This window comes from Myotis brandtii, unplaced genomic scaffold (genome assembly GCF_000412655.1).
Source record: "Myotis brandtii unplaced genomic scaffold, ASM41265v1 scaffold1042, whole genome shotgun sequence".
NCBI lineage: Eukaryota > Metazoa > Chordata > Mammalia > Chiroptera > Vespertilionidae > Myotis > Myotis brandtii.
In genome coordinates, this window is record NW_005353506.1 from 379,588 (window position 1) to 398,183 (window position 18,596).

At 40.2% G+C, this 18,596-nt stretch overlaps 1 protein-coding gene across 1 annotated transcript in view; it reads right to left on the reverse strand.

Moving 5' to 3' along the window:
* ST8SIA6 (ST8 alpha-N-acetyl-neuraminide alpha-2,8-sialyltransferase 6) overlaps positions 1 to 18,596 on the reverse strand; it is a 165,283-nt gene that overhangs the window by 14,131 nt on the left and 132,556 nt on the right. The window lies entirely within an intron of this gene.

Here is an 18,596-nt window from a genome sequence, read left to right on the forward strand (position 1 = left end):
ATTTTTAAATGAAGCAAAATTAAAGTTGCCATTCCTTATAGAAAACCCAGAAAAACTGTAACTCAGTACCAAGCTATCTTTCAAAACTCTTACTGTGGAGTGAAACATCATTAGAATGAAGACCCAGGAAGGTCTTTGCAGGGCTCATCGGAGTCTGCCCCCACCCTCAGGCTTGATGTTATGCTTATTTACATAATTCTCCAGGGACGTAGAACCCATACCATCGCTTGATAATTATCCCAGACTTTAATCAACCTTGAAGTCAAGAGATTATTCCATTTGAACAACCAAACTAGTACTTAACTCCATTTCCCTTGTTAGTTTTTCAGAGAATCTCCTCAGGAAAACACTTGATGTAATTGAAAATGGTAAGCAAGCAAAACTTGGGCCTTTTCAATCTTAAAGAGTCTTATAGAATTTCCTCTTCTCTCAGATTTTCCTTGGAGGAGTCGTTTTTCGTAATTTTAGCCATCTTGCTCCTCTTTAAACCTTTACTTATTTCTCCATATTATCTAAATATGAAAGCTGGATCCAATCATAGCACAGGGGACAGTGATTAATCAGTGAGCAGAGCTGACTATGGGCAATGCTGACACCCTAGATTCATTCCCCTTTTTCTGTTTTTTTTTTTTTTTGTCCTGAAAGGTATACTTTTGTACATGTCCCTACTGAATTTTGTCCCTTTGAAAAAATACAACATTCTAATCTGCCATGGTCATTTTGAATTATAATCCAGGCTTCCTACATTCTAATAATTCTCATGGAATAAAAAGTCAGTTCCTGTGATATTATTTGTACCCAGAAATGAAGATTTTCAAAAAATACTTCTTATGAGTTCTTTTAAAATAGTACATGCTTCTTAACTGAATCCTATCACCTGCTATCATCCTTCTTTGTATTTCAGAACCTAGAGATCAGCAAAAGAAAAAAAAAACTTAAAATGAAATGATGTATAGTCAAAACATAATATTAAGTAGTTTTTAATTATAAATTTAATTTCATAAGCATTCATGTGCCATATTGCAACTCGGAAATCCTTATGTGTTTTATGATTTCACTTATATGTAAATGCAATCTAAAGGACAAAACAAATGAGTAAACACAACTGAAACAGACTCATAAATGCAGAGAACAGACTGATGGTTGCCAAGAGAGATGATGAAAAAGGTGAAAGGATTAAGAAGTACAAATTGGGAGTCACCAATAGTCATGGGAAGGAAAAGTATAACATAGGGAATATAGTCACTAATACTGTAATAACTATATGTATGGGGCCAGGTGAGTACTTCAGACATTGGGGAGATCACTTTATAAAGTATACTAGAGGCCCGGTGCACGAAATTTGTGCACTGGGGGTGGGGTCCCCTAAGCCCAACCTGTACCCTCTCCAATCTGGTACCCCTTGGGGGATGTCCGACTGTCGGACATCCCTCTCGCAATCCGGGACCGCTGGCTCCTAACCGCTCACCTGCCTGCATGCCTGATCACCCCTAACTGCCTCTGCCTGCCGGCCTGATTGCCCCTAATTTGCTCCCCTCCCAACCCGATCACCCCTAACCGCCTCTGCCTCGCCCCAGCCTAAGCTGCAGATCGACCCATGCAGCTGGCTTGTTCCGTTGTTTGGTCATCCCTCAATAACCCTCCTGTCAGCCTTGTTGCCCCACGCAGCCTGCTGCTCAGTCGTTTGGTCATCCCTCACTAACCCCCCTGCTGGCCTGGTCGTAGGTAGCCATCTTGTGAGGGCATGAGGGCTAATTTGCATATTATCTCTTTATTATATAGGATGATTGTCTTCCCACTATGCTATACACCTGAAACAAATACAGAATAATATTGAGTATAAACTATAATTGAAAAAAAGAAATCCTTATATGTTTATAATTTTAAATGTCTCTTTTAGGCTTCATTTTGAGAAAAGGTAGTGGAATAAATTCTCATTTAGCTTTGACAAGTAATTTAATTTCTCTAATGATAGTGCTTAAAAGAATATTACATCACACACACACACAAAAAAAACACAGCCAGAGTACCCTTTGTGGTTTTTAAATATTAATAGGTTTTATTCTGAAGTTATATTTTTAACATTGATTATAAAATTTTCAAAACTGCAGGAAAGTTGAAAGAATTGGACAATGAGCACTTGAATAATCACCAGCTACTCTCTACAGTTAACTTTTTACTCTATTTGTCTTATTGTGTATTTATCCGTTGTTGTAGGTATTATAATTTAAGGTAAATTGCAGGTATCAGTACACTTTACCCCTAAACACTTCAGCATGTATACTGTTATTTTGTTTATATTTTGGGGTAAAAGTTACATACAATAATATCATAAGTGTATTCAATGAATTTTGAGAGATGCATATACCCCTGTTACTCAATCACCTTTATCAAGATATAGAATACTACTAACCCCCAGATAGTTCCCTCATACCCCTTCCCAGTCTATCTTCAGTCCTCCCCTATCTCAAAGCAACCACATTTGTGATTTTTTTAACCAAAGATTAGTTTTGTCTGTCTTAGAATCTATATAAACAGAATCATATAGTATGCATGCTTTTGAAAAAGACTTTTTCTCTCAGCATAAACTTTTTGCAATTTGTGCATATTGCTGCATGTATAAGTAGTCCATTTTATTGCTGAAGTAGTATTTCATTGCATGTATGTGTCAAGAGTTTGGGTTAACCATCTCCCTTGCACTTCTAAAGAAATCACTATCAAAAATCAAAGTTAAACACCTGATCACTCATATAACCTCCCAGAAAAAAAAATAGTAGAATAATTATCCAAAATGTTATTTCTGAAGCCTGCTTTGTTTCACTAACCAATGGGACTTTTTGAGCCTTTATATTCAGTGGCAGAATTATAAATGTATGCTCTTTATCACTTCCCAGCTCACCATGTGATAGAGATCCTTGTAAGAAACAGTGTTAGTATAAAGCTGAGCTGCTCATAACAAACAAAACAAAATAGAATTTTATGTCTGTTATACCATTTACCATCACTCTCCAAAAAGTGGATTTTGATCACGGGTGATTAAATATGTTCACAACAATGGGCATGGCAATTTCCCCCCTCTTGTGTGAAAAGAGCAGGAGACATTTAAGAAATGAAGGACATGATAGTAACTAGATGTGATGGTTGATTTTATGTCAACTTGACAGGGCCACGTCTATGCCCAGGTAGCTGAGTGCATCTGTGAGAATATTTCTGGAAGAGATTAGCATTTGAATCAGTAAACTGAGTAAGGAAGATTGCCCTCACTAATGCAATGGGCATCATCCAATCCACTGAGGGCCTCAATAGAATAAAAGACAGAGGAGGGCAAATGTGCTCCCTACTTGAGCTAGGATATCCATGTTCTCCTGTCCTTGGTCACTGTGCTCCTTATTTTCAGATCTTCAGACTCAGACCAGGGCCATTGGCCCTCCAGTTATTGGGCCTTCAAACTCAGGCTGGACTTTATAGCATCAGCTTTCCTGGGTCTCCAGCTTGCAGATGGTAGATAATAGGATTTAGCCTCCATAATTACATGAGCCAACCCCTTATAATAAATTTCTTTCTGTATACCTATACATATCCAAGTGGTTCTATTTTCCCATAAAACCCTAAGTAAGAGATATTGGTACAGAGAAGTGGGGATGTTGCTGTAACAAGTACCTAAAAACGTGGAAGTGGCTTTGCATCTGGGTAGTAAGTAGAGATTGGAAGTTTTATGTGCATGCTAGAAAAGGTCTAGATTGTCATGAAAAGAACTGTAAAGGCAATTCTGATGAGAGCTCAGAAAGAAAAGAGGCCTCTATCTTCTTGGAGAAAACCTAAGTGGTCCTGAGCAGAAAATACACTGGTAGATATATGGGTGGTGGAGGCCATTCTGATGAGGTCTCACACGAAAATGAGGAACACGTTATTGAACAATAGAGAAAATTCAGTCCTTGTTATAAAGTGGCAAAGAATTTGGCTGAATTGTATTACAATTCTAGTGTTTTGTGGAAGGTGGAAGTTGTGAGCAATGAAATTGGATACTGGATTGGGGAGCTTCCTAAGCAAAATGTTGAAGAAGTGACTTGCTTCTTCCCGATTGCTTAAAATGCAAGAAGAGAGAAGTGACTTGAAGACAGACCTATCAATTAAAGTGGAAGCAGAATTTAGAGATTTGTAAGTTCTTGGCCTGTCCACATGGCAAAAATGAGAAAGTATGATCAGGAGAGAATACTAAAGGTGGGGCCAAGTTTACTTTTGGTAAAAGATTAAGGTGGGTGTGAACCATGGATTTAAGGTGGGTGTGAACCATGGAGCCACACCTGTAGGAAATAAAACCCAACAATTTGAATTGTAGAGGAATGAGATGGGAAGGAATGAAGAAAAAGTGTTGGGCTTCTTATTTTTTATAAGGATGGGATCATAGAGCTATTTGGTTACAAGCACAAGACAAGGGAAGAATGACCATAAAGGGGATTCAGAAATCAATAGGGCTGCCTCCTTAGTTACAAAACCTGCTTTCAACAGGCCAGGTGGCCTCTGCCCAAAGCCGTGAAGGCGGGGCCACCGAAAAACATGGGGATGGGGATGCCCAGCAGAGCTGCAGGGGCAGGACCATCACCACAGTGGGTCCAGAGGGCAGAGCATGGAAACAAAGAAGATTATCTTGAGCATAGAGATCTCATGCAGTTTGCTGTACTAGGTTTTAGACTTGCTTGGGACCTGTCACCCTTCTTTCATGTTTCTCCTTTTAGGTATAGGGATGTCTATCCTATGTCTGTCCAATCATTGTATTCTGGAAGCACAAAAATTGTTTGCTTTCACAGGTTGACAGCTGGAGAGGACTTTGCCTCAGGATGAATGGTGCCTGAAGTCTTATCCACACCTGAATTAGATGGCATTTACTAGTAGATGAGACTTTGGATTTTAGATTTTGGAATTGAAGCTGGAACATATTTAAGACTTCTGGGGCCTGGGCATGCAGGAGACAGCCTATTGATGATGTTTCTTTCTCATCAATGTTTCTATCTCTATCCCTCTCCTTTCCGCTCTCTCTAAAGATCAGTAAAAAAAAACACACACACACACACACTTATGGGGCTGTTGAAATGGAATGAATACATTTTTGTGTGTGAGAAGGAAATGATTGGGGGGGGCAGAATGTCATGGACTAGACATTTGTGTCCTCCCCAAATTCACATGTTGACAACCTAGTTCCTATGTGATGGTTTTAGGAGATAGGGCCTTTGGGAGATGATTAGAATTAGATGAAGTCATGAGACAGAGTTCTCATGAATGGGATTAGTGCCCTTATAATGGTCACAAGAGAGCTTGCTTCCTTTTTCTGCTCTCTGCCATTGAGAAGGCTGCCATAAATAACCTGAAGAGGGCTCTCACCAAAACCCAACCAACCCTGATCTCACATGTCCAGCCTACAGAACTGTGAGAAATAAATTTCTGTTGTTTATTAGTCACCCAGTCTACGGTACTTTGTGGCAGCAGCTAAAAAACACTAGAAGATATACTGGGACCATGACACCTACATTGTCTATAACGTGTGGTTTCACTTTCCACAATAGTAAATATCCAACCAGATCAGTATGCACAAACCTTATACTTGTAAAGCACTGCGCACTTCCCAGAGCATTTTCACACCAGTTACTTCATCTGATTCTCACAACAGTCAGGGAGGTGGAAAATATTATTATTTCCATTTTAGAGATGAGAAAACTGATGTTGAGAAAGGTGAAGTGACATGACCAAGGCACACAGGCTGTAAATGACTGGAGTCTATGTCTTTTGACATTCAATTCACTGTAGTTTACACTAGAATATGTTGTAGTTAGGGGTGGGGGTGAGGGCATAATACCCTCATTTGAACTTTTTCCTTTAGGATGCTTTCCACAATGGCACCACAACAACACAGTGGTTCCAAAAATAATGCGGGTAGCACCTTGCTGACAACTCGCCCAGACACAATTCAAAGGTTGCAAATATATATGACATGTAAATGCTTCAAACCCTACTTATAACGGAGACACTCAAAGCTCTCATTCTACATGGAGGAGATACAGATCAAGGATGTCAAGTGGTCTGGCCAATGTGCCCCAGTATTAAATGGAAAAGGATCCTCTGGATTGATGAGGATCTAATCCTCCCTGTGTCATACTTTCTCCATACAATCCACTTTCAAAAAGTAAATACTGTATGGTCCTTTCTACCCCAAGAAAGAAAAGGGACCCTCTGCATTGCATTGTGTTCCAAAATTGAAAGCAGTTCACATACTTTCAAAAGTGCTTAACTCTCAAGAAGTAGGTTGGTCCTGGGAGAATCAGGCTTAATATATCTAACCTTGATTTATAAAGATGTAATCAAATGTGAAAAATCATCTTTGCATCACAGTTGGTATAATAAATCTACTTTTGAGAAAGGGATTTTTTTTAAAACTGTGAAAATTTCCCTTTCCCTTACAGCATAGGTGCTATTTTCTTTTATCTTGTTTTCCCAATTCATTTAAAGTCTCAGGTCAAAATTCTTCCTTAGTTCTAAATGGGATGCTTCCTGGATTTCCATGAAATATTAATGCTGTGTAAGGCTTATAGTGTGCAACACACTATAGGACACTCTGAATATTAACAACCTAACTGCCCCAGCCCAGAGCGCACAGACATCGCTCCTGTTATCCAACTCTCTAAGACTCTCTAATGAGCTGTGAGGCAGAGGTTACAGGTACTTTCCAAGTATTAAAGAGCTACCTTTTGGGGGGACCTTCTCTAGGATTATAATAAGGTTCCTAGGAAAAGGAGTTTTAAAATATAAACCCTGTAAGAAATTCAAGGGACTTATTTATCACTCTAATCATTTCTAAAACAGTCAAATTTCTTTTTCTTCATTAAAACCACAATGCTTAGGCCAAGCAATACACCAGCTACCTCTTTCCTGTTGCTTCCCCACCTTTTTGCTTTATTCTGTCCCTACCATATATTATATAATTCATTGATTGACTGATAATAACAGTATCAAATAATTATTTAGTGCATTGTCTTTAAGTGCTAAGGACACATATATTATCTCATCTAAGCACCACAATAACCCTACAAAATAGATACAGTTGATGCTCATTTTACAGTTGAGAACAACTCAGGCCTATAAAAGGTAAGTAGCTCACATATCACATTATTCATTAATTCATATTTATTTAGCACCTAAAAAGATGTTAAGCACTGTGAGATGTGTTGTCTATACACTGGTGAATAAAATCCTCAGTCTCTGTCTTTATGGTGTTTATGATCTAATAAGGAAGAAAATAGAAAGGTTTATAAGGATGAATTTAAGGTTAGCAGAATATGCCGCCCACCCTCAAATATGCCACTTTGGTATAGTCATTATTTTGAGCGCTAGGCACTAAGAAGGAGCAAATGCAGAAAGAGGTTTTCTCTGAACTCGCCCTATCTGCCTAAAGGAGCTCAGTTGTCACAAATCCCCTGCTGAACAGTTTCCTCAACCAGGGAAGATGGGCTCTGATCACAAGAGAGGAGATGAGAAGTCGACACCACACCAAGACAGACTTTGTCACAAATAGTATACCTCCCATCTATTCTTCTAGGACCTTAATCTTTCCTAAAAATCCTTTACTCTCCTGTAAAATACCTACATTCCCCTCTCCCCTTTCCTTATTAGGATGTTATTTACATCTGAATTCTAAGCCACCTGGGGGTGGGGGGCGTTTCTTCATCTTTCCCTGGGTGCCTCCCATGTTGACATGAGATCTATGTATCAATGAATTCCGTTTTTTTACTTGTTAATCTATATTTTATTAAAGGGATCACAATTAAGAACTCAGAATTTTAGAGGCAAAATTACTTTTCCTCCCCTATAAATTATAAGATAATGTGGGGAGCCGATATAGGGTTAAGCCTCGGACTGACCTGTTGGCAAAGTCACAAACAAGTCCCAGTTTAGAGGGCACAGTCCTCTTAAGCATAATTAGGCTTGACCTTATGACGCTCCCTAGATCTTACCTGGGAAGTTAATGGGCTGAGGGAAGTGCAACAAGAACAAAAACAAGTGAAACTCACAAGAACAGTGTAAACAAGTGAAACTCACAAGAACAGTGTAACTTTGGTAACCACTACCTTGTTTACCTCTGACTATAAAAATAAAGGCTCAGCTTGCCTCAGAATCTTTCTCTGTGGCCTCAGCCAGGCACAGGAAGATTCACGGAGACTAAAGAGAGCTAGACAGTTCTGAACACTGTCTCCGTGTAAAACATTCTTCGCGGACTTGGTCCACACCTTTGGGAACCCCTGGACTGTTGGGGCTGGACCCCGGCAAGATAATAAGTGGTAACCAAACCTAAATTCAAACCTAGGATTCAAACCCTTGCTCTAAAGCCCATTCTCTGTTGATGCCCTACAAAGTACCATGGTGTGCACTGTTCCATACAAAGGAATTGGGAGGGGAGATTAAATGAGTAAAATGCTATTGTTTGAACTACCATATCTTCTTGCCTAACAGATTTTTCTAGAATCCTATAGTTCATAATTGGAAGCACATTTAAAAATAAAAGTAAGAGTGTTGTGGGCGCAGAGTGCCTTTTATGTCATGTAGATGTTGCTTTCCCACCACATAGAAGATCCGCAGACAGCCTCCGTGCACAGTCCTCATGCCCCAGTGAGTGCCAGACTCTGGGTGAGTGTGTGCTTGCATGTGGGCCTGTGTGCGCAGCTCTGCAGAGAGGACCTGGGGGAGGGGGAGAGAAAAAACACTTGGTTTTGGACATGGAGAATACGTCATCCCTGGTCAGAGGCCATTTAAGAAGTGAACAAGATACGCAGGCTTTAAATTGACTTGATATAACTCAGCAGTGTGCACTGGCTTACTAAAATTCAAATGTGATCTGCAATGATACAATTAAAAGAATAGTGGCTGGAAGAAGTATGGAGAGAGATACCCTACTCTGTGTTGCTCAAACTACATTCAGTGAACTTGGGTTTGTTATGAAAACTTTGCTTTCAAAAGTATATGAAGAAACCAGGGCCTGTCAGGAGGGAACATCTGCATTGGTAGAGGAATTGAAATCCATGACAGATGAAGACTGATAATGCCCAGACCAGTGAAGAACAGACTGAAGGAGATTCAACAGCTATCTTTAATACTGTACAGACTTAGGAGGAATTAGATTTAACTTGTGTAATTTCAAGATACAGTTCTCGGACCAATGCCCAGAACAATTCAGCACATATTTACTGAGTACCCATTGAGTAATGGCTTGGTTCAAGGTCATGAGGATTTCAACCTATAAATTATTAAATACAAATATGAATAACATGTAGATGGGCCCTGCCCTGTGGGATCTTACCAACATTAGGAGGTGAAATAACAAGAATAAGAGATAAACAAAAGCTGCCAGGAGGTAAGACAATGGCTCTGAGACATGGTGTTCCTCTCCGTCTCCCTTTAACCCTCAGCATCCCCTAGTGTAATTCCTTAATTTTACCAATATCCACCAAGAGCATTCTGTGCTGGACCCTGGGACTATGTCCAGGAGTAAGAGACTTTGTCCCCGATCTCATCTTGCACCCGGGGCAGCGCAATTTAAAGAAGTAGAAAATGGAAAAATGCTTCAGAGTAAAGCAATAAAGGTGGTTAAAGGTTTGTTAACTGTGTTTGAGGAAGAACGGTCAGCAACATGGAATCTTTCTGGCATAAAGGGTCACTGAACTGCAAGGGCAGAAAATCAATACAAGATTGTGTAAGCAAAGAACAATAGAATATACTGTGTACATAAGCTTCTAAAATTTTGAAAAGAACAGAAACTCTTTAACGAATTCAGAAAATATTTTTTACGTGCTAGTTCTTATATTATGGGGAACTGCAGATAAGAAGTGGAGAGATGAAAGAGAAGGAGCAAAATAACTGTAAAAAAAACAAAACCCCAGGGGGAAAAAATAAACAAACACGGCATGAAACAAAGAAGAAAAAGAAAAGACACATAAAAGTGAAACCTGAAAGAAAACTCTGAGAAAAGCAAAGGAGATGGAGCAGAAGGTAAAAGGTAGTCACACAAAGTATCAGGATGTAGAGACCCATGAAATATCCAGAGAGACATGCTAACACTCACATGATCACATAGAAACACACGTTTAGAGACAGAACATTCAATAGAAAGTGGCCAGAAAGAGAGCCATGAAACAGAGGCTCAGATCGGAAAATGAAAAGCAAAACATGAGCCTGAGTTCAAGCATATTAATGCATACATATTAGCAAACACATGTGTGGCTCTTACTATGTCCCAAGTACTCTGCTAATCACTTTACATAGTAACTTACATAACCTTCATCACAGCCCTATGAGGAAAACACTATTATTATCATTATTTTTTGTTCTCATTTTGCAGACATGGAAGCGGAGAAACAGAAAGGCTAAAGTACCTGCCTGAGGTCACACAGTTAGTAAATGACATGACTTGAACCCAAGTCTTAATGTCTCCTCATTTTGCAGACATGCATGGAAGCGGAGAAACAGAAAGGCTAAAGTACTTGCCTGAGGTCACACAGCTAGTAAATGACATGACTTGAACCCAAGTCTTAATGTCTGTGTGTTCTTAACCACTGCCTAGCCTCCCTGTAAATGTTGCCTTATTATATATAAGTAAACCATACAACAGAGATACACAGAGAGAATAAAGCTACTAACATAGCCCCCACAGCCACTGTCACAAAATATGTAGATAAACCCATATAACAGAGATACACAGAGAGAATAAAGCTACTAACAGCCCCCACAGCCACTGTCACAAAATATGTAGATAAACTCCCTCACCTTCATGGGAAAATATCTACATCTGAGACATTATAAATTGTGATGAAATATTTTCAAACTGTGCTGAATTTTCACAACTATACGCATAAAAGAAACAGTGTCCAACCAAGATAGTTCTTAAGAAAAAAGATAGGGTCAGACAGTAAGGAGAACAGATATGAACAGCAAGGACCAAGAGGATAGAGACAGAAACCAAGTTTAGTGACATAGAGCAGGGTAAATTGAAGATTTCATTCATTCATTCATTTGTGCATTTATTCAGCAAATCAAGCTCTTACTACTTTTCTCAGTACTAGAGATATAACAACAACAACAAAACAGAGCGAATGCTTATGAAAAGCTTGTCATCTAGTAGGAAAGAAACATCATGCCATCAGTCCTACACTGCAAAGGGGGACCAGAAAGAGAATATGTGGGCTAGGCTGTGCCGGGCTTGCTGTATCCACTGATGCACAAGAAAAAAACAAAACTGCAAAGGTGACACTGTAGCCCAATGGGAACCATCTTTTATGATAAGAGAATAGACCTTTGAAACTGACATGTTTACCAATAGAAGGAAGGGAGCCCACAGTTTAGAGTCTGGGCTCCTTACTCATTCCCCAAAAGAAAACCCTGAGAAAAGCAGAGGAGATGAAGACAGAAGGTAAAAGATAGTCACACACAAAGTATCAGGATGTACATATCCCCAAGGACTGTATAAACTATAGAACTAGGTGCTGCTCTGAGTTCAACAATCCATTTGCTTGAATCCTTTATCTTTGTATTTTTGTATTACTGGTTCAGGAATAAAGCATAGTGAAAGCAAGTTTAATGGAGTCCAATTCCACATTCATGCAAACCCAAGGACAGAACTTGGGCCAGCGCTGTGGGCAGAGCACCTGGGAAGGTACCCAATCCAAACTTAGGGTGTCAGGGCTCAGCTCTGGAGAAGAAATAAAGCTTAAGCTAAAAACCAAAAGATGAGTAGAAGTTAGCCAGACAAGGCAAGAGAAAGAGATGGAGGCGTGAAGGCTGTTTGAGAAGTGAACAGGGAGAATAAAAGCCAGGAGTGGGGAGAGGGAGAGGGAGAGAAAGGAATGGTGAAAGAATGCTGTCTGTGTCAGGAGGTAGAGTGCTAGGTGGGGGACACTGCAGAAGTCTTATAAGCAAGACAAGGTAAATGATTAGACTTTCTTCTATGAGAAAGGGAAAGTAATTGAAAGTCTTAGTTATGCAGATCCAGAGACAGAGAAGCATCAATCAGACCATCAAACCTCAGAGGGAAGGTAGGGGAGGGTGGGGGGAAGATGGTGGGGGTAAGATCAACCAAAGGACTTGTATGCATGCATATAAGCCTAACCAATGGACAGAGACACCAGGGGGGTGAGGGCAAAGGGGGGCAAAAGAGGGATAAGGTCACATATGTAATACCTTAATCAATAAAGCAATGGACAGAGACACCAGGGAGGGTGAGGGCAAAGGGGGGCAAAAGAGTGATAAGGACACATATATAATACCTTAATCAATAAAGGGGAAAAAAACGAAAGTCTTAGTTATGGTAGTGACACAATGAGATACTAGTATGTATTTTAGGATGTGCACCCGCACAGATGAGGAGCACAGATTACAGTGGTGGGGGGGAGGGTGGTCTGAATAAAGGTGATGTGGTCAATTATGAAAATATGGCAGTGACCCAGTATTGTAGATAGTTTCGAAAAATGGCCACCATCAATTCCTTCTCTCCCTACACATACATGTTCCTCCTCATCGAAACAGAAATAAACTCATAGGTACAGAGAATAAACTGATGATTGACAGATGACAGTGGTGTTGGAAGGATGGGTGAAAAGGGGGAAAGATGAAGAAGTACAAATTGGCAGTTACCAAACAGTCATAGGGATGTAAAGTACAGCATTGAGAATATAGTCAATAATATTGTAATAACCATGTGTGGTGTGAGATGAGTACTAGACTTATCAGGGTGATCACTCTGTGAGTTATATAAATGTCTAATCACTATTCTGTACACCTGAAAATAGTGTAATATTATATATTAACTGTAATTGAAAAATAAAAAGTTTTTTTTTCAAAACCAAAAAACAAATGTTACTCCTCACATCAAGAAGTACAATTTAAACTCTTCCCCTTGAACCTGGGCTGAACCTCGTGACTACTAAGAGAATGGAACAGCATTGGGCTTCCGAAAACTAGGTCATACAGAGTCTTGTGGCTTCTGCCTGGGTCTCTTGAATTATTCACTCTTTGGACACTGCCTCAGAGAATCCAACCACCATATCCTGTGAAGCTCAAGTCTCATGCAGAGGCTTTTTGGAAGGTGCTCTATGGTAGCCCTACAAAAGTCAGTGTCACCTGGTAGCTACCTGAGTGAGCCATCTTGGATGTCCAGGCCAGGCAAGCTTTTAGATGACTCCAGCTCCAGTTACCTCTGGGCTGCAACTGTATGAAAGTCCCCAATTAAGAGCTCCCCAGCTAAGCACTGTCAGCCCACAAAACTGTGAAAGAATAATAAATCAGTGCTTTAAGCCACCAAGTTTTGGGGCACTTTATTATGCAGCAATAGATAACCAGGACACCAGTTAAGAACTATTTAGATAAGAGTTAATATATAATGAGTGCAGCTATATCAGGTAGGGCTCTCCAAAGAAAAAGAACCAATAGTCTACCTACTTCTATCTATCTATCTATCTATCTATCTATCCATCCATCTATCATCTGTCTGTCTACCTACCTACCTATCTAATCTAAAAATACTTATTTTAAGGAATTGGCCCACATAACTGTGGGGGCTGGCAAGTCTAAAATCTGTAAGGCAGACAGGCTGTTAACTCAGGCAGAGTTGATGCTGCAGTCTTTAAGTAGAATTTCTTCTCTTTTGGGAAACCTCAGTTTTTGCTCATAAGGATATCTGTCAGCTGGCTGAATGAGGTTCACCCACATTATCAAAAGTAATCTCTTTTACTCCAAGTCAACTGTTAACCACATCTACAACCTTATGCCTTCACAACAACACCTTAGATTAGCACTTGATTAAATAGCTGAATACTCCAGCCTAGTCAAGTAGACATATAAAATTAACCATCACAGTCACTTAGACTGGAGTTGTGGTGGGAAAGAGAAAAGTAGATAGATTTGAAAGATGTTTAGGATGTGAAATTGCTAAAGGTTGGTGATTGACTGGAATTGTACACTGAAAGAGAAGACATTAAGGGTAATACACAGATTTCTGACTCAGGCCCCTGGGAGAAGGTGGTGCCTTCCCTGACATAAGGAGGAAAATGAAGTGGGGACCTGTTATAGTTTCAATTCATACTAAAACTCATAAAGGGAAAAGGGGATCACATTTCGGCAGTAGAACTAATCTAGAAGCTAGACTGTGAAAAGCAGGGTTGTGAAGTCTCTGAAAATAGGAAAGCTATTCAACCACCTGGCTGGCTTTAGATGCCATTGTGAATGAGCACAGAGCTATGATCTGACTGACCTCTCAAGGTCCCTCCTGGTGTTCTAGCCACATGATTGGGCCCTGCCTTTTTTAAATCGTTAAGTCAATTGTGTATTATATAAGTGTGGAAAACACAAGTCTAAAAATAAAAAATCAAATGTTAAGGTGAATGCTAAGATTTCTGAATATATTTTACTTTGCAGATTAAAAAAGAAAATCCAGGTCACTGCCATTATTGTTCAATGTGTGAAGAGAATGTAAAGAAGTCATTTATACCAAACTTTGCTGACAGAGTTTATATTTCTATTCAGTTAGATATTTTGAAGGGGAGGAAAAGAGAGGAGTAAGAAACTTTTTTTTTCCAGACATCATCTGGCAACATATTTAAGATCCTGGATTATCCCTCTGAACCCTACGAAAACAGAGTTTGATCATTGCAATGCTGAATCAATCTTATGCATAATTGCACCAACGTGCCAATTATGAAGCATGGAGGTGAAGCATTTCCTAAGGAAAACTATTCCAGTGCATTTTGTGTTTATACCCCTTTCTTTTATGAAAGGTCTCATTATTTCACGATCCTTAACTTACCAAACCAAAGCTTACTTGTATTTTTCAGTAAAAAAGCAATGCATGTGTACAAAGGGCGCCTTCTGTGCTAAGGATGGGTCTGTGTCCTGCACAGATGGAAAGACAGATAGGAGGTCAGCTCTGCTCACGTTAATTTAATGAGCCCGGTTTACGCGCTCACATGGGCCCTAAGTGCTCCTAGAAAGCCTCTCCGGGCCAGCTCCATCCCAGGCACTTTTCCAGGACAGCTCTCAAGGCTCGCTGTGGAATTCATCTTCTTCTGCTTTTTGGCTTCAACCCCAAACTCAGCTTCTGTTTCTGCCTGGACTCTAGGAACTGTACTGTCGGTTTCCTGCCTTTGGCCTCTGGCTTCCCTCCATGTCCTGAGTTTTCATCTCTGGCCTCAGGCTTGGCCCAACAGATAAGAATGATCCAGTCCCACCCTGAGCTGCCAGCCCTTAGTCACAACCCAGGGTGGAGGGATGTGAGGGAGACAACACCAAATAATCTGAAGAAAGGAAGAAAAGGTGGGATGTGAAACTCTACTTTGTCTATAATCCTTGGACCTCAGAGCATGTTTCCAAACCCGATTTGATCAGCCACAGATTGTCCAGATAAAGGTAAATCCTTTTGTACTACAAATGATATACAGGAAGATTATAACCTAGGAAGTTGAAGGTTAATATTTTCTGTTCTCTGCCAACCTATTTTCCACCCAGAAAAGATCAAAGAAAGAACTGGTCCTTATCAAACGCCTGGGGTAATCCACATAAAATGCAGCGCCAGCGCCATCCGGGGGCTCAGAGATGTTCACATGCCTCCCCAGGCAGAGGAGTGGACCCGGACTGATTATAGTTTTATTGCTACTCTGGAACTTGCTATGTTTATTACAGATGCCAAAAGTTTAAATTAGTTTTAGTAAAATATTAATTGTAACTTAGGAAAATGATATGACACTTAGCATACTAATAGCAATAGTTTATTGAGACTTTAACATATAACAGATTCTGCACTGAACATATACATTTTGAATATTCATTAAAAACTCATGGAGGAAATATTGAGAGAAGTTAGCTTGACACTCAGGGAGACAGGGCAGGGGTCCAGCAAGAAACAAAGGCTTGTGGAAGATAGGCAGGGCAGGCACGGCAGTTTGAGCCAGCCTGATCACAGGACAACTCATAGAGAAAGTATTGAGAGAAGTTAGCTTGACAGGCAGGCAGACAGGGCAGGGGTCCAGCGAGAAACAAAGGAAAGTGGAACATAGGCAGGGGCAGGCACGGCAGTTTGAGCCAGCCTGATCACAGGAACCAACCATGCTGAAATAACAGAATGTTTTGGACACAGAGCGGGAGGCATGGAAAAACAAGGGAGGGCTTGCTTCAACAAGTTGTACGAACACATAGTAACAGAGAAAGTTCAGGTCCATTGCTGGGCAAGAACAATGAGAGAATCAATCAATCAGGTAGCGACATAGGTAGACATAGAGCAGGCTTGTAGCAAATATATACCCCTGGACTACAAGGCTTCATGGGCAGCCCATTACTGGGCCCCCATGTGGGGAGTCTGAATCTGCTTGTAATAAATTTTCCACTTTTGCTTAAATCTTCTAGTCCGTGGAGCTCATTCTTCGGCTTCACGAGACAGGACCCAGGGGAAAACCCTCGGCTCACTGTTCTGGTTATCAGTATCATCTTCATTTTACTAATAAAGAGACTGAGCAGGTGAAGTGGCTTTGCCTAATAATTATAATGATGATGCAACAAATAACTAACTGCCTAAATGCTCCTTCTCAAAGGTAAAATGGTGCTTTAAGAAGTTCTAGTAGGAACTCAGCCACTCATGGGTGATACCAAATTTAAAATAAAATCAAAGACTATGGAAACAAAAAGGAAGGTTAATAATAAAATGCATGGCACCCACCTGAAGCTGAGCTTATGTTCCTGAACCCAGAAACTTAACTATGCTTTCCAACATTTTTTTCTATACTGAGCCTTGACCAATTTTTAGAACCATCTAGAAAGATTCTGGGCTCCTCCTGATATTTTGCATCATTATTTTGCACTCTTTAAAATGCATGGATCACAGATTATCCAGGGCTCTAAATTCATCACACACACAAAACGGAAATTCACACTGTGATCAGTGTTACGAAGAAGAATCTCACTATAGGACAGCAGCACTGACTTGACCAGGTTGTTCAGGGACGGGATGACTGACTTGGGAACTGAGAGATTAGTACACATTTACTAGGAGAGATGGGGAGGCAGAAGGGACCGCAATGTCAATGCTCTGTGGCTGAAGCCAGTGTAATACATTTGGCGAAGTATAAGACAAACCTGAGTGAAGCAAAAAGAGCCAGGAGCTTGGTGTGTTCAGAGAATTAGGTAGTGGACAGGCAACAGAGGGCCTTAGTTTTGGTGTTAAATGCAATTTAAAAAATAAATGATTCCAAATTGGTTGGGGTGGAGGGTGCAGTGGTAGAAGTGAGATGTAACCACAGACTGTAGTCAAGTTTCCATTTTAAAAAAATCCACTAGGCTGTTGTGTGGAGAATGGATGAAGATGGTGTGTGATGACCAGGGTGCAGGTGACCACAACAGTCCAAAGGAGAGGTAATGAAGAAGAAAGTTCATCAACCATAGTCAGTCATGGATGCCACCTACGTGCCAGCAGAGATTTGTGTGTTCGAGAGAGAGAGAGAATTTTAAAATACAAACATGATTGAGGACGGATTGAGATGGGCATGAGGAAGAAGGAGCTGAAAGGTCAGACAGAGTGACTCAGAAACCAAGTATGAGAATCTCTCAAGGAATGAGGAATGGTCTATAAATTCAAAATACAGATAAGAGGTGAGAGGTCGAGCAAAATGAGAATGGGAAATGTCTTGGACTTAGCAATGTGTGTCACTGCTGACCATAGGTGAAGTGGCCAAAGGAGAGGTAATGAAGAAGAAAGTTCATCAACCATAGTCAGTCATGGATGCCACCTACGTGCCAGCAGAGATTTGTGTGTTCGAGAGAGAGAGAGAATTTTAAAATACAAACATGATTGAGGACGGATTGAGATGGGCATGAGGAAGAAGGAGCTGAAAGGTCAGACAGAGTGACTCAGAAACCAAGTATGAGAACCTCTCAAGCAATGAGGAATGGACTATAAATTCAAAACACTGATAAGAGGTGAGAGGTCGAGCAAAATGGGAATGGGAAATGTCTTGGATTTAGCAATGTGTGTCACTGCTGACCATAGGTGAAGTGGTGTAATTAGAGATATAGGTGGAAGACAGAACAAGTACAGACAACTCTTCCTAGGGTTTGGCTATGTAGTGGAAGAGAAGGAGTCATGTAAGAAGTGAAATGAAAAATAAAATTAGGTGGAAAGCTAAAATACTGAGATTTTAGAATTAATTGGCTTACAATGAATGCATGTTTCAAACTAAAGGAGTAGTTTTTGTTTTTGTTTTTGTTTTTATTAAGAATGCAATGATCAAGGACTTTCAGTGTTTGACAGGGATTCCAAAGGCATGAAAACACTGTTTCCACCCCAGCAAACCAGAAGAATTAAGTGCTTCAAATAGACACACACTACTTCTTTTTAGCAACATGCCTGTGCCTACAAGAAAATACAGCCATCCAATTGGGAAAAATTCCAGCAACCCAGGGGGAATCTGTTATTAGTGTGTGTGACTATTGGGTTGGCATCATAGTGAAATATGGGGCATTGATAGTTATCACTGGTACAGGTTAATTTATGACACTAATCACACAGGGAAGTTTTACCT